The sequence below is a fragment of the Helianthus annuus genome, chromosome 8, assembly GCF_002127325.2.
Source record: "Helianthus annuus cultivar XRQ/B chromosome 8, HanXRQr2.0-SUNRISE, whole genome shotgun sequence".
NCBI classification, from domain to species: Eukaryota; Viridiplantae; Streptophyta; class Magnoliopsida; order Asterales; family Asteraceae; genus Helianthus; species Helianthus annuus.
In genome coordinates, this window is record NC_035440.2 from 150,225,663 (window position 1) to 150,240,753 (window position 15,091).

The 15,091-nt window shown below is 38.8% G+C and overlaps 1 long non-coding RNA gene and 1 other non-coding gene across 2 annotated transcripts; both read left to right on the forward strand.

The window, feature by feature from the left end:
* Window positions 1-5,306: 5,306 nt before the first annotated feature.
* Window positions 5,307-5,413, forward strand: LOC118481599. Its single transcript, XR_004865809.1, has one exon. It is a non-coding gene; the product is annotated as a small nucleolar RNA R71 (small nucleolar RNA).
* A 6,990-nt stretch (window positions 5,414-12,403) lies between these two features.
* On the forward strand, window positions 12,404-13,896 carry LOC110922464. The gene is made up of 3 exons (XR_002583180.1): window positions 12,404-12,547; window positions 13,022-13,075; window positions 13,587-13,896. It is a non-coding gene; the product is annotated as an uncharacterized LOC110922464 (long non-coding RNA).
* The last annotated feature ends 1,195 nt before the right edge of the window (window positions 13,897-15,091 follow it).

The window sequence follows — 15,091 nt, forward strand, 5'->3', positions numbered from 1 at the left end:
TTCATATTGCAATACCTCGTCCAACTATGAGAGTTGTCGAGTATGTACCTTGAAATCAAAAAGTGTTTGATATTGCAATATGTTTTATCAACTTTACAAGTTGATATAAGTAAAACCAAACCAGTGTAGCCATGAATCTTGACTGAAAACATTTGTCTTTGTAAAACCAAGTAGTAAATCATCTTTGAAAGTAAACATTGTGATGTGCGTTAGGTGTAATATATTTTTAGATGTTTATTTAAGCCCTTTTTACACTTTTAACCAAGTTTTAAATTTATAAAACACGATATTCACTAACACTAAACACACATATGGGCAAGTGCACCCATCGTGGACGTAGTATAGTGTTGGTAAGATACCGAGGTCGTCCAAGGACACAAGAGCTTTTAATACCGGTTTATCCTCAACGTCTAATCAAATCAAAAAGTTAGAAAATTGTTTTAAACTAAGAAAAATAAAAACTAACTAAATGCTGAAAAAGAAAATAAAATAAAAATAGATAGACAAGATGAATCACTTGGATCCGACACGTGTATTAGTATAACCTTTGATTATTTTCGCACTTTTGCACTTGTTTAAGAGATTATCTTAGTTATTGTAGTAGGCCCCTCTTTTGAAGGCGACGTTACCCTCAACCCAGTAGTTTGAGTCAGCAAGGATACAATCCTAAAGGGTCGGATTATTGAAAGATAATGAATTAAGTTATTAATGCAAATTATGGTAGGCCCCGCTTTTGGCGGTGACGTTACCCTCGGCTAAGTAGTCTGAGTCAGCAGGGATACAGTCCTAAATAGCCGGGTTATAGTATTAATAGTAGTTAGCTTATGAGGGGGTCAAAGAGTTTGGATCCCCGCCATCCAATACCTATGGGCATTGAAGGAGATCCTACTAAATTTGACCCAGGTCCCAAGCAGGACCTCTAAACGCTGAACAAGGGCAAGACCCTTACCAAACCGTTCCCTTAACCCCCGACCAGGTAGCCAACATACCTCCATATAGACCGTGGAGATATGAATGGTGAAAATCTTTTATTTTATATAGACAGTAAAATAACGCCAAGACACCACGGACAAACGATAAGGAAAGATCACCTTCAACATAAGTAACTAGTTATTAAAGTCATTAATACAAAACCAAATAAAAAGTGCAAAAGATTAAAAATAAAAAGTATTATACTAAACACTTGTCTTCACCAAGTGATGTAAGAGACTTAGGCAAACATGGCCTTGATTGTCAAGAACTCTTACGATCAATCTTGGATCCCGAGACGACTCACACACTCTACGATGGACAATGGATGATGGTGGTGGATGATGGTGTTATGGTGGTGATGGGTGGTGGATGAAGTGTGAGAGAGGTGGTGTGCCAAGGGATGAGAGAGAATGAAACCAAGCTCCTCTATTTATAGGCTGAACAGAACGCTGGACACGGCCCCGTGTCCGCTGGACACGGCCCCGTGCCCGTCTGACATTCTCTCTCTTCATTAATTGTAATTGCGAATTACAATTAATGCGCCTGCTGTACTTTCAACACGCCCCCGTGCCCGCTGGGCACGGCCCCGTGGTGAGCAATGAAAGCTTCTACTGATTTGTCTTTTCTGCTGCTTCCTGGGCACGCCCCCGTGTTCACTGGACACGGGGCGTGTTCAGTCTCTGTTCTCTTCTCTTTGTCTTGGGAGGTGCCGTTGAGGGTCCGGGCAGTTTACTTTTGTTCCTTTTCTTGTATTTATGGTAGAATTAGTGGTCTTTTTGCTTCTTTTGTGATTTTGACCTCATTTCATCCTGAAAATTCAAAAGGAAGACAAAAACACTCTTTTTCCAACATTAGTACTTAAAAAGGGTTAGTTTTATGCCTTAATTGATGTGTTTTATATGTTGCATTTTACACACATCAAATACCCCCACACTTGAACTTTTGCTTGTCCTCAAGCAAAACTCTTTTAATGTGGCTTACACTCCCAAATGGAATAGGTAGAAGAGAAGTTTTTTAACTTGTCCTAGAGTGTCGGGAATCCAAGGTTTGTATAGGTTCTATTTTTATTTTATTTACAATCTTATTCGTCATGGTTTATTTTGAACTTTTCATAAGATAAACTACTTATTTGGGCATAGCATGCCTTATTAAAATTCCATTTATATACAAGTTCACATACCTCACGGGAGATCACTCAATCACTCGGCCGAAGGTGTATTTTTAAGTGAATCGCTCGAGAGCGGCACGGATTTACATTCTCCATATGCTTGCCAAGCGATCAATCCTCCTCCTTTTTAACTTTTTACCTTTGTAAATATCAAGAGGTCTTTTGGGGTGAAGGCTTGGGTTTAAAGGTGGGTGGTTGGTTAGTGGTTAGTAAAAAAAAGCGAAAATCGTAACAAGTGTCGGTTTTCGTGAAATACCTTATTTTTGGTGACATTTATTTTTGAAGTATTTCTCCAAACAAGCTTTTTGTAGCTTATGTTTGTTTTTGACTTCATTTTTTTTTTTTTTGTCACGTAAAGGGTATGTTTATGAAAAACCGAGTTTGTTACTAAAATAAAGGTGAAAAAATGAAAAAGGTTTTTGGTGGGTAAAAAAAAAAATTGTTTTGGGGGTAATGAAATGAAAGGTTTAGGCTCAAAGGGGTTTTCTAGGGGGATTTTGGGTAGGTAAAAAAAATTGAAAAATAATGGTTTTGAAAGAAAAATAGTTAGTCCTAATGCCTCCATCATTTACTTACTTGGGTTTAAGTTGGTAAGGACCGGGAATGTATCGTCGTGGCAAGTTCTAGATTTGTAAAGACCGAGCGGCTATTCACACAAGAAACGAAAAATGAGCATTTAATCTAAATATGTGTATTTTTATGCTCAATAAAGGCTCAAAACTCACTTTTTGTGGGAATGGGTTTTTAATGTGACCAAGCATATATAATCGAATTTTAGCTAGACTTGTTATACCGTTTCATAATTTTCTTATGTTAGTTCTTTTTATCACGACGCTATCGGTTGTAAGTTTGTAAAAATATAACCCTTTTATAACTTGTTATTCCCAACTTAAACTAAGACAAGTAAATAAAATAAAAAATGAAAAAGTTTTTGAAAAAATTTGGGGTGTTTAGCGGTTCCAATAGAGTTTTGTGTAAGGCTTGTTTTAGGATTTTGCAAAATTCCAAGGTTTTAGCATCCCCCCCCCACACTTAAATTACACATTGTCCTCAATGTGTCCAAAAATAAAGTTTTTTGGTTGATTAGAATATGTAAAAGTGTGTTTAAAAACAAAGATTTGTGTTACTGGCACTCTGGACACGGCCCCGTGTTGACCGGGCACGGCCCCGTGGTCAAGTGCCAGTAACAAAAATTATAGAATTGAAACAGAAGCCTGGACACGGGGGCGTGTCCGCTGAACACGGCCCGTGTCCAGTTACCTGAACTGGGTGATTTCCTGCAGGGGGCTCAGCACGGGGCCGTGTTGGTTGGGCACGGCCCGTGTGGAGCCTTCTGTTATGGAGATTTTTGTCGGTTTATTCTGTTCTTCTGCATGGTTCCATTTTTTTTCGTTCCCTTTTTCATCCATTACCATCATGAGTGTGATTTATTCTGCAAAAACTAAAAGATTAAACTAAACTAAGGATAGGTCCGCGGAATGCCTCCGTGGTGCGCCACGTTTATAAGGGTCCTTGGCTAGACCCAATTCCCGGTCACACGTCTTTTGATTGGGGTGCCTTGCCTCCCAAGTTACACCGTCGGAGAGCGGCATCCAAGCTTGAATCGATAACCTTCATGTAGTGGATCGGGTCGTCATCCTCTATTCTTTTCCCAACTCCGAATTTTACCTCATCGTCCCCATATCTCAAAGTTAGTGTCCCGTCATTCATGTCCACTACTGCTTGTGCGGTGGCAAGGAAAGGCCTCCCTAGAATAAGAGGGACCTTGGTGTCTTCCTCCATGTCGAGTATGACAAAGTCAACAGGATAAACGAATCTGCTTACCCTTACCAAGACATTCTCGATGACACCTTGCGGGAACTTGACCGATCGATCCGCGAGTTGTATGCTTATTTTTGTGGGGCTTGTGGTTCCCAAGCCAAGCCTTTTGAACATTGAAGAGGGCATGAGATTAATGCTAGCCCCTAAGTCGGCCAAGGCATTGCGAACGGGAGATTCCCCTATTGAGCACGGAATCGTGAAACTTCCGGGATCGATCTTTTTTTGGGGTAGTTTATTGAGTACGAGGGCAGAGCATTCTTCGCCTAAATTAACTAATTGCAAATTTTCAATTTTCTTTTTATGTGTAAGGAAGTCCCTCATAAATTTAGAGTATTTGGGCATTTGGGTTAGGACTTCGATAAAAGGAATATTGACATGCAATTGTTTTAGCAAACTTTCGAATTTTGCGAATTGCTCGTTGGTTTTCTGACGAATTAACCTACCGGGGTACGGAACTCGAGGAGCCTTGGTAGGCTCTGTTGATGGGGGAGGGTCCTTCTCCTGCAGATTTGTTGGCGTTGATTTTTCCGCGGCTGGAGGTACTTCTGCAGGCCCTATGGTCCGGTTTCGTAGCGTGATGAGGTGAACTTGCGCCTTCGGGTTGGTTTCGGTATTGCTGGGTAATGCGCCTTGTGGTCTTTCGGAAAAATTTTGAGCTAGTTGACTTATTTGTTTTTCTATGTTTTGAATGCTAGCCTGTTGATTCCTAAAGTTTGATTCTAATTGTAGGAATCTTTCCGAATTTTTCTTGTCAGTGTCAGAGACGAGGCGAGATATAGTATCTTCGAGCCTTTCTCTTCCACTTTGTTGTTGAGTGAAATTTTGTGACTCATTTCTTGATTGCTGAAAGTTTGTTCGTTGTGGTTGTTGGTTACTACTATTGCCGGGCTCCCTCCAACCAAGGTTTGGGTGGTTTCGCCATCCTTGGTTGAAGGTCCCCGTTGGAGGACCCGACGGCCTAGGTCTATTATCAATGTAGTTTACCATTTCTTGTTGATCGTCCATTTCTTTCATGCAACTCCAATTTTCATGTGACCCACCACACCCCTCACAAGCCATAACCGAGACTGTTTTTGTCATTTCTAATTTTTTTATTTTTGAAGAAAGGGCCTCGATTTGGGCTTGTAAAGAGGTGCTTTCGTCTACCTTATGGGCGCCCGGGGCGATAGTTTTATTTCCCCGGGGAGTGTGCCATTGAAAATTGGTTTGAGCAATTTCCTCAATTTGATTATATATTTCGTGTGGGCGTCGATTACCTAAAAGTCCCCCGGAGCTAGAATCAAGTGTCTGCCTAGTATGTGGCAACAACCCATTGTAGAAAGTGGATACTTGTTGCCATATTGCGAGGCCGTGATGGGGACATTTGCGTAATAGCTCCTTGAACCTTTCCCAAGTTTCATATAAGGATTCCCCGTCCTCTTGTGAGTATGTGTTAATTTTAGCCATTAATTTAGCAGTTTTAGAAGGAGGGAAATACTTATATAGAAATTTTTGGGCTAGTTCATCCCAGGTGTTTACCGATCCAGCTGGGAGGGTGTTGAGCCAAGCTTTCGCTCGGTCTTTTAGTGAGAATGGAAACATACGAAGGCGGATGGCGTCGTTTGATGCTCCATTGATCCGAAATGTATCACATATTTCTAAGAAATTAGTTATATGTAGATGGGGATCCTCGTCCGCGAGCCCGTGAAAGGTTGCGGAGTTTTGGAGCATTTGTATCAAGTGCGGTCGAAGTTCGAAGTTATTGGCTTCGACATTCGGGGCATTGATAGCGGCGCCGAGATTACCTACGGTGGGCCGTAAGTAATCCATGAGGGTACGTTGGTCCGCCATTGGGGGTGGGTCACCCGAAACCTTCTCTTGGTTTTTGGCTTTTAACCTTTTTCTGAGAAAGCGTTCGGGTTCTTCTAATGGTTCCTTTATGTCTTTATTGGAACTGGAGCTCATACACTACGCGAGGTTGGCGTCGGGTTCCAAGTCCTGCAATAAAAACAGAAAAGAATGTTGGTCAGAAGGTTCACCACGGCCCCGTGTCGAGTGAACACGGCCCCGTGGTCGGAGTTACAGTGGTTGTTTTTCAGATCCCAGTTACTGGAAGTTGGACACGACCCCGTGTTGCACCGACACGGCCCCGTGGTCAGCCTTCTGTTAACTTGAAAAACAAAAACTGCCAGTAACGTTGCTGAGCACGGCCCGTGTCCGACCAGGCACGGCCCGTGTGGAGCTCTGCAGAAGCTGAAAAATCTAAAAAAAATCCTTAAAAAATTAAAGAAAAATAACAAGATGATTAGGCCGTTGATTCCTAACTTTCTTAAAATCCTTGTGCCCCCGGCAGCGGCACCAAAAACTTGATGTGCGTTAGGTGTAATATATTTTTAGATGTTTATTTAAGCCCTTTTTACACTTTTAACCAAGTTTTAAATTTATAAAACACGATATTCACTAACACTAAACACACATATGGGCAAGTGCACCCATCGTGGACGTAGTATAGTGTTGGTAAGATACCGAGGTCGTCCAAGGACACAAGAGCTTTTAATACCGGTTTATCCTCAACGTCTAATCAAATCAAAAAGTTAGAAAATTGTTTTAAACTAAGAAAAATAAAAACTAACTAAATGCTGAAAAAGAAAATAAAATAAAAACAGATAGACAAGATGAATCACTTGGATCCGACACGTGTATTAGTATAACCTTTGATTATTTTCGCACTTTTGCACTTGTTTAAGAGATTATCTTAGTTATTGTAGTAGGCCCCTCTTTTGAAGGCGACGTTACCCTCAACCCAGTAGTTTGAGTCAGCAAGGATACAATCCTAAAGGGTCGGATTATTGAAAGATAATGAATTAAGTTATTAATGCAAATTATGGTAGGCCCCGCTTTTGGCGGTGACGTTACCCTCGGCTAAGTAGTCTGAGTCAGCAGGGATACAGTCCTAAATAGCCGGGTTATAGTATTAATAGTAGTTAGCTTATGAGGGGGTCAAAGAGTTTGGATCCCCGCCATCCAATACCTATGGGCATTGAAGGAGATCCTACTAAATTTGACCCAGGTCCCAAGCAGGACCTCTAAACGCTGAACAAGGGCAAGACCCTTACCAAACCGTTCCCTTAACCCCCGACCAGGTAGCCAACATACCTCCATATAGACCGTGGAGATATGAATGGTGAAAATCTTTTATTTTATATAGACAGTAAAATAACGCCAAGACACCACGGACAAACGATAAGGAAAGATCACCTTCAACATAAGTAACTAGTTATTAAAGTCATTAATACAAAACCAAATAAAAAGTGCAAAAGATTAAAAATAAAAAGTATTATACTAAACACTTGTCTTCACCAAGTGATGTAAGAGACTTAGGCAAACATGGCCTTGATTGTCAAGAACTCTTACGATCAATCTTGGATCCCGAGACGACTCACACACTCTACGATGGACAATGGATGATGGTGGTGGATGATGGTGTTATGGTGGTGATGGGTGGTGGATGAAGTGTGAGAGAGGTGGTGTGCCAAGGGATGAGAGAGAATGAAACCAAGCTCCTCTATTTATAGGCTGAACAGAACGCTGGACACGGCCCCGTGTCCGCTGGACACGGCCCCGTGCCCGTCTGACATTCTCTCTCTTCATTAATTGTAATTGCGAATTACAATTAATGCGCCTGCTGTACTTTCAACACGCCCCCGTGCCCGCTGGGCACGGCCCCGTGGTGAGCAATGGAAGCTTCTACTGATTTGTCTTTTCTGCTGCTTCCTGGGCACGCCCCCGTGTTCACTGGACACGGGGCGTGTTCAGTCTCTGTTCTCTTCTCTTTGTCTTGGGAGGTGCCGTTGAGGGTCCGGGCAGTTTACTTTTGTTCCTTTTCTTGTATTTATGGTAGAATTAGTGGTCTTTTTGCTTCTTTTGTGATTTTGACCTCATTTCATCCTGAAAATTCAAAAGGAAGACAAAAACACTCTTTTTCCAACATTAGTACTTAAAAAGGGTTAGTTTTATGCCTTAATTGATGTGTTTTATATGTTGCATTTTACACACATCACATTGTATGGTTTATATCTTTAAGTAAACCTCGTAGTGTAACTTCGTTTTGAAAACATTCGTCCAAGTGATCCAGATAACGCTACGACATGTAATGTGATAAAAGCACTTATATATAGGAAGTAACAGCGGCGTATCCACCATGATTTTATCACATTACACACGCCTCGTTACCTAATCACTTACCATAAACCATGTCCAAATTGTTCAAATAGTTCCAATCGTTCAAATCATTCCAATCGTTCAAATCTTCTGTGTTTTAATTGTGAAATGCAACTTTTGGTCGTTCTTTAAAAAATACATTCAAACTTGTGTGACTCGATATACCACCCATAGGGTATCTTTAATAGGCCATGAAAGACCTCTTTAACAAGACTAACAAACCAACACATGATTTGTTAATCAGAAAACAATTTCTGTCGTTACCTACATTACCCACCAAAGGGATAGTCCGATAACAGGATTTGTCAGATCCTATGGTACCATAATATACTACTGGTCGGCTTGATCATAGTTAATGAATGCCATTCGAATGTCTTTCGACTAACACCCCCAACAAGTTCGTTCACATTATTGAAAATATCGTGTTTTATATAAGCCATAGCATTTGTTTATGAACACTTAAAAAGCATTTAGCACATATGAGTCACCCCAGAACAATTGAAAGCATAAAAAGAAGGGAGCTATGTACTCACTTGAGATTGCAAGTATCCTTGATTAAGTGACCTAACAAAGCTCGGGAAATCAAGGAATCAAGTGGCACCTAGTATCGGATCACTATGTTAATAAATCGGTACCTAAATCGGGAGATCGGGTAGAATGAGGTCTTGTAAACCAAATGAGTGTTGGAACTCATACAATATGGTTTAACAAAGCCTACATTCTGAATTGGAACTTATCCTAAGTGCTTACGACTCATTATGACCCGTTAAGGTAGTCTACGCTACTTTAACGCGTCATTTGTGCAAAAGCGCATTCGAATAGCTAAATTTCTCCGATACTTATAATTTTTCACATAACTTTGAGATTTATTCGAAAAGTTATTATTTTTTATTATGTTGGCGTATGTATATATATATATATATATATATATATGTATATATTTTAAGAACTTTGCAACTTGAACGATTTTATTGGTGACCCTCATTATGTTTTGTCCAATAACACACCTGTTTATAAGCAATATATCTACGATTTGCGCATCGTAGTATATGTACTTAAACGTGACATATAAATAATATCGTAATACACATAATTTTGTCAACTCTTAACATATCATCATACACAGATCTAAATCACATAACAAATTGTAACACATAAAGTTTACCGATGAACAATCCATTCTAGTATATGTATTGAAAAACACGTATTTTAGTGATTCGGTAACGTTTTTGGGCGTCGGAAGTCACGTATGACTAACCAAACACCAAGGATACTTAATATAAGTTAAAATACTTATTTTTATATCAAAAATATCAGTTTAGTTACTGATCTAAAACAGTTTTATAAAAATCCTCCGAAAAGCCGATTTTTAACCGTTTTACCGCATAGTTTCGCATCAAACGTTACTAGAATTATCCCAAATCGTATCGACTTGGTATTTTAACATAATACATGTTATCTACTGATCAAAACAATAATTTTACTCATGTATATGCAGGTCTCATGAATAGCACAAGAAAACACGCAAATATCACCCGATTTACTACTTTTCAAGCCATAAGTACAACATGCAAATCTATTTAACCTATGACAAAGTTTCCTATCATTATAACACTTCAAATAGTAACAATTTTTAGTGTTCATAATCTGATTTAAACAACATCTGTCATCAGAGCCGTCCTCGAAAACTCTTAAAAAAATTTAGGCCTCGGGCGACGAAAAGAATTGGGCCCAAAACTATGGTTAAGGGTAAATGAATTACAAAAATAATAACTTAGTGATAGAGCAAAGACTCAAACTTAAGACCTTTACATTATATTGAGATGGTTTTTGCCATTACACCACCAATATTTTTTTTGTATATTAAACGGATGAATATACTAAATATATAATTTAATAAATATATATAAGCTTATAAAGACTTTTTGGGCCCTTTGAAATTTTGGGCCTCGGGCGTCGGCACGGGTTTGCGAGGCCCAGAGTAGGCCCTGTCTGTCATATCATAATATTTTCATCATTTCTTGATCACAAAATCCTCATGCATGCTCATGTACACGCTTCTAATGCATGTCATCATAATCTCATCATTTCACATGAACTTAAATGCATCTATTCTCATATTTAGTTCATGTTCATACAATCCAAAACATATTCATCAAATCATCATACGATCATGTAAACATAAATGCAAGACATTCTCATATTTTTGAACATATAACAAAAACACACATGCATGTTTACATATACAACAAAGAATTCACTTTTACATGATCATCCTTAATCATAGAACTTTTTATAAAATCATTCTTTGATCATGCATGCATCAAGTTTTTCATATATCACATCATCAAAATCAACTAACATCGAAAACTCAATCATTAATCCATACACTTCAATGTTTTCGGCCATAATAGTACACACAAAAGTTCCATTTTAAATTTTATGTAAAACCCCATTTGTTTTAGATTTAAAGTTTGTGAAGTATTCCAAGATTTAAGAGAAACTTCCAACATCAACAACAACACCAAGAATCAAGAGTATATTTAAAAAAAAATTATACCTTCAAGATTCTAGTGGGTTTTGACAAGATTTTGATGTTATGGAGCTTGTTTCTTCTTGGAATCACCTTGGGAACCTTCTTGGATCTTCACCCGAACTTGAAAGCAACTTGGATTCTCTCAAGAACACTTAAATTTCGAAAATGGTAGTGTGAAGGGGGAGTGTTCGGCCGAATGTAAGTGTAGGAGAAGATGAGATTTGTTTTTGATATTTGAAAGATTATATGTTGGATTGTGTCATAGGTGCATGAGATTTAATTGGACCTTTTTTTTTACTTAATGACACTTGTCAAGAGAGAGAGTGTTTGAGACACTCCATGGCTGCCACCAAGTCTTTCTCTCTCATATATACACTCATACATACGTGTAGGATCGTGAAAGGACCTTAATGAGTCGACCCGAAGAGTGCTCAGACAGAATCAGAGGCGGAATTCATTGAATCTGTCTTCGTTTAGCTTGTATAACACTAGAATCACTATTAACTGTCTTGTTTATTGATCCAGTAACAATTTACAGCATAGAGACACTTCGACAGAGCTTCGCCGTCGGAAAACAAGAAGGTTACAACTGATTTCGCTTGGGAGGCTATTTATAGAGTTGTGATTCCGTTTGAAAGTGGCACTGACACTTTCAAGCGGAATTAGAAATGTTAATTTCCCTTGAAAGTGCACATGACACTTTCAAGCGGAATAAGAAATGTGCACATGACACTTTCAAGCGGAATTAACCTTTTCAAGCAAATTAACTCTATAAAATCCTATTTTCTTGTACAACATGCCCTAATCTAACAATTCTAGTATAAGACTCGATACAAGACGAAGTCGACATAAGTATGCACTAACAAACTCCCCCTCGGATGTTGACGAGTCTGAAGTATCGAGTCTTTACATCTTCTGTCACACCCTGGCTTTGCGGAAGTGTGGGTTTATTTGGTGTGACTTCTTCATACCATAGCTTAATCACAACAAAGCTATATGAAAATAAAACCGTGATAATCATCCATTACTTTAAGTTTTAAAAAGTAAAATACCACAACACTGTTTTCAAACGTCGACACATGCAACGATAATACAACACAACTAAATAAAACCTTGTTCGAAAGACACAACCACAAACATGAAATAAACACAGCTTAAGACTTGTGACTCGTCCAGGTAAAAGCCACAACCCCAAAACTTGGATGACATCACCCTTCTTACGCAGCTTGAAAGCATAGCATACCTCGCCAGATCCCTAATTCCCTGAAATACATGTAAGTTGGAAAAATCAACAAAAATGTTGAGTGAGTTCATGTAATGTGAGTGTTTAAAATCTTTGTAAGTATAAAAATCCCTGGTATGTAGCAAATAAGGAAATAAAGAGATTACCAATGGTTTGCAAGGCCATTGATATGTGTGAAGTGCAGTAGGAAGACTCAAACCTAGCAGATTTTTGCGTCGGGCTCAAAGTCACCCCGAGGTCCGTTCTGTAGGGTCTGGGGTGTAACAACCCAAAATACGTTATCCATTTATATTGTTTTAAGTATATAAAAGTGCAAAGAATTTAACCAAGTTAAATGATATGATATTAATTAGTAAGAAAGAAAGTTAGTGTAAAAAAAATGTCAACACTTGAAACTTAGGGGCTGAACATGTTAAATGTGATATTAGTTTCACTAAAATAAGGAAAACACAAAAATAAACACACAGATGTGTGTTGTATCGACCAGAAGCAAGACCAAAAGGGGAAAACCCTAGTTTTGAAGGATTCTCAAGATTAAGAGGAAATTGAGAGCTCAAATCAATGCTAGAACCCGAATTGTCAACCATCTAAGCTCGAGCAACAATAGGTAAGTCGAAAATCCTGTTTTAGTGAGTAATGAGAAATGGGTTTTTGACCTAAACATGAAATTAAGAGCAATTCTTGTGCAAATGTAAGTTAGGAACTCATAATAGACTGAGAATTATGCTTGAATTCGATTATTGAAAGAGTTAGGGTTATACCCATATGTTGTAGGACTTGCATGAACAAGATGATTTTTATAATATGCTTACAATTGTGAGTTCTTGCATGATCTTGTATATGATAAAGAAATTAGACAAATTATCATAAGATGAAGGAAAGATAGGGATTTACCCAATTCTTGTTGAACTAGAAAGTTAATCAAGTAAAGTCTATGCTATGAACACTTGTACATTACAATTGTAAATTCAATGCCCACCAAGTGTTTGATAAAATGCTTAAGAGAAGATTATATGTGTGATATGAGAAGAAAATGATGGAATGACTTGATTCAACTAAGTAAACGAATGTTGTAATGTAGGCGTGAAGGAAGAAAGCTCTAACACTAGTCAAGCGGGAGGTGTACAAGATCGAGGTATGTTTCGTTTTATACGAATCTTTATTATATTTCCCATTTATATTAAATTTAATGTAAAGCTATCCTTGTATAACGAACGTGACAATGTAGTAAGTAAGCGACAAATCCCTTGTGGATTTGGGTAAGTTAACGAAAGTAATGTTGAGTTATGCTAAACCCAATTTCACGGGTTGAAGGTGTATGCTTAACTCTCTACGAGAGTGTTTATGCTAAACCCAATTTCACGGGTTGAATATGTATGCTTAACTCTCTATGAGAGTGTCTATGCTAAACCCAATTCTATGGGTCGAACGGTATGCTTAACTCTCTACGAGAGTGTTTATGCTAAACCCAATTACACGGGTCGAATGTGTATGTCAAACTCTCTACGAGAGTGGTTATGCCTAACCCATTTATTGGGTTGTTGTATGCTTAAGAGTAAGAAGGTTTTATATGGAAAAAGCTAAAACGTAAGGTTGTGATTTTCTATGGCGAACACTAACTTTTTAAATTGTGGATGTCAATGTAGGTAAAGCACCTCTATAGGCGATATGGAGATATGGAACGAGCACATGTTCAAGCCTTATAATACCAAGCGCTTCCGCAACTTATATGCATGTTTTTGGGTTCTTGTTTTGTTACTTGGTTAAACTTTGTCGAATTGTTTTAGGTTTGAAAATTTGTTATTTTCGTTGGAATGGTTTTATGTAAAATGGGTCGTATGTAAACGTTGTATGTTATGTCAAAACAGGGGGTATGTCCGTTTTGCAAACGGGTCATGCCCAATTTTTGTAAAAATTTCTTTAAGTGTTAAAGTGGTATTTTAATTGTCCGAAAAATCTTGTTTATATAAGTAAACTATTATTTTGGAAAAAGCGGTCCTTACAAGTTGGTATCAGAGCCAAGGTTTGAGAGATTCGGCAAGAGTCTTAGTGTCCGAACTCAAACCAATGGCTCGTGCAAATGTGCTCGCTCCAAGATCGCCAAAGAGGTAAAATTTTTAAACATTTGTTTAATATGTTCATGTATTATGCGCTACGGTCAAAGAATTGAGGTTTACTATGTTGGGAAATGTTAAGATGGGTTAAATGAGAAATACCGGGACCCGGGAAGCTGAAAACAGACCCGGAAAACAGTCGGAACAGCCAAGAAACTGAGCTGCAGCGGATAAGCAAACGGCTGGCCGTCGCCGACGGCCAGACACCCGTCGCCGACGCCATACCCTCACCCGACGCCTTAACACCCTGCCGACGGGTGATTTTGTCCGACGGCCATTATACGAACCCGTCGCCGACGGGCACATAGCCGTCGCCGACGGCTTACCCAATACCAAAACGCTGAATTGTTTGTTTTTCATGTTTTGTGTTACCGGTTTGTTCGAAAGCTTATTTCTTGGCTACGTTGTGACCATATAAGGTTTAACAAGTGTGTGTAATCACTATTAGCGAACACAACGAGAATGGATTCGTAAGAATCAAAAGAAACGAAGCAAATGAGATGAAATGGATTAAATGAATGATGATTAATGATTAAAGATATGCTGAATGATTAAATTGTATTAAACGAAATATTAACATTGTGTAGATGGCTGATGCAAGAAATATTAACGATGATAATGATGATAACAATGATGTGGCTAGACAAGAAGCATTCGAGAACAGAGTTACAGAAGTAGCGGAAGGGTTTATACAAGCCAATCTTCCACGGTTGGCCCAAGAAGTAGAAAGCCGAGTTCTAGGGGTTGTGGATGCTATGATGACTAGTAAGCTCGAAGAGTTGAAGGAATTAATCGAAGGATCCAAGAGTAGAGGTAAGGAACGAAGGTGCACTTACAAGGATTTTATGGCATGCCATCCGATGACGTATGACGGTAAAATTGACCCAGTCGAATGTCAAAGATGGGTCTCGAATATAGAGGCGGTGTTTATACGAAGCCGGTGCGATAAGGAGGACCAAGTGATGTTCGCTACCGGTTTACTAACCCATCAAGCGAAAGATTGGTGGGATGCGCACAGCAAGGAAATAGGCGACGAT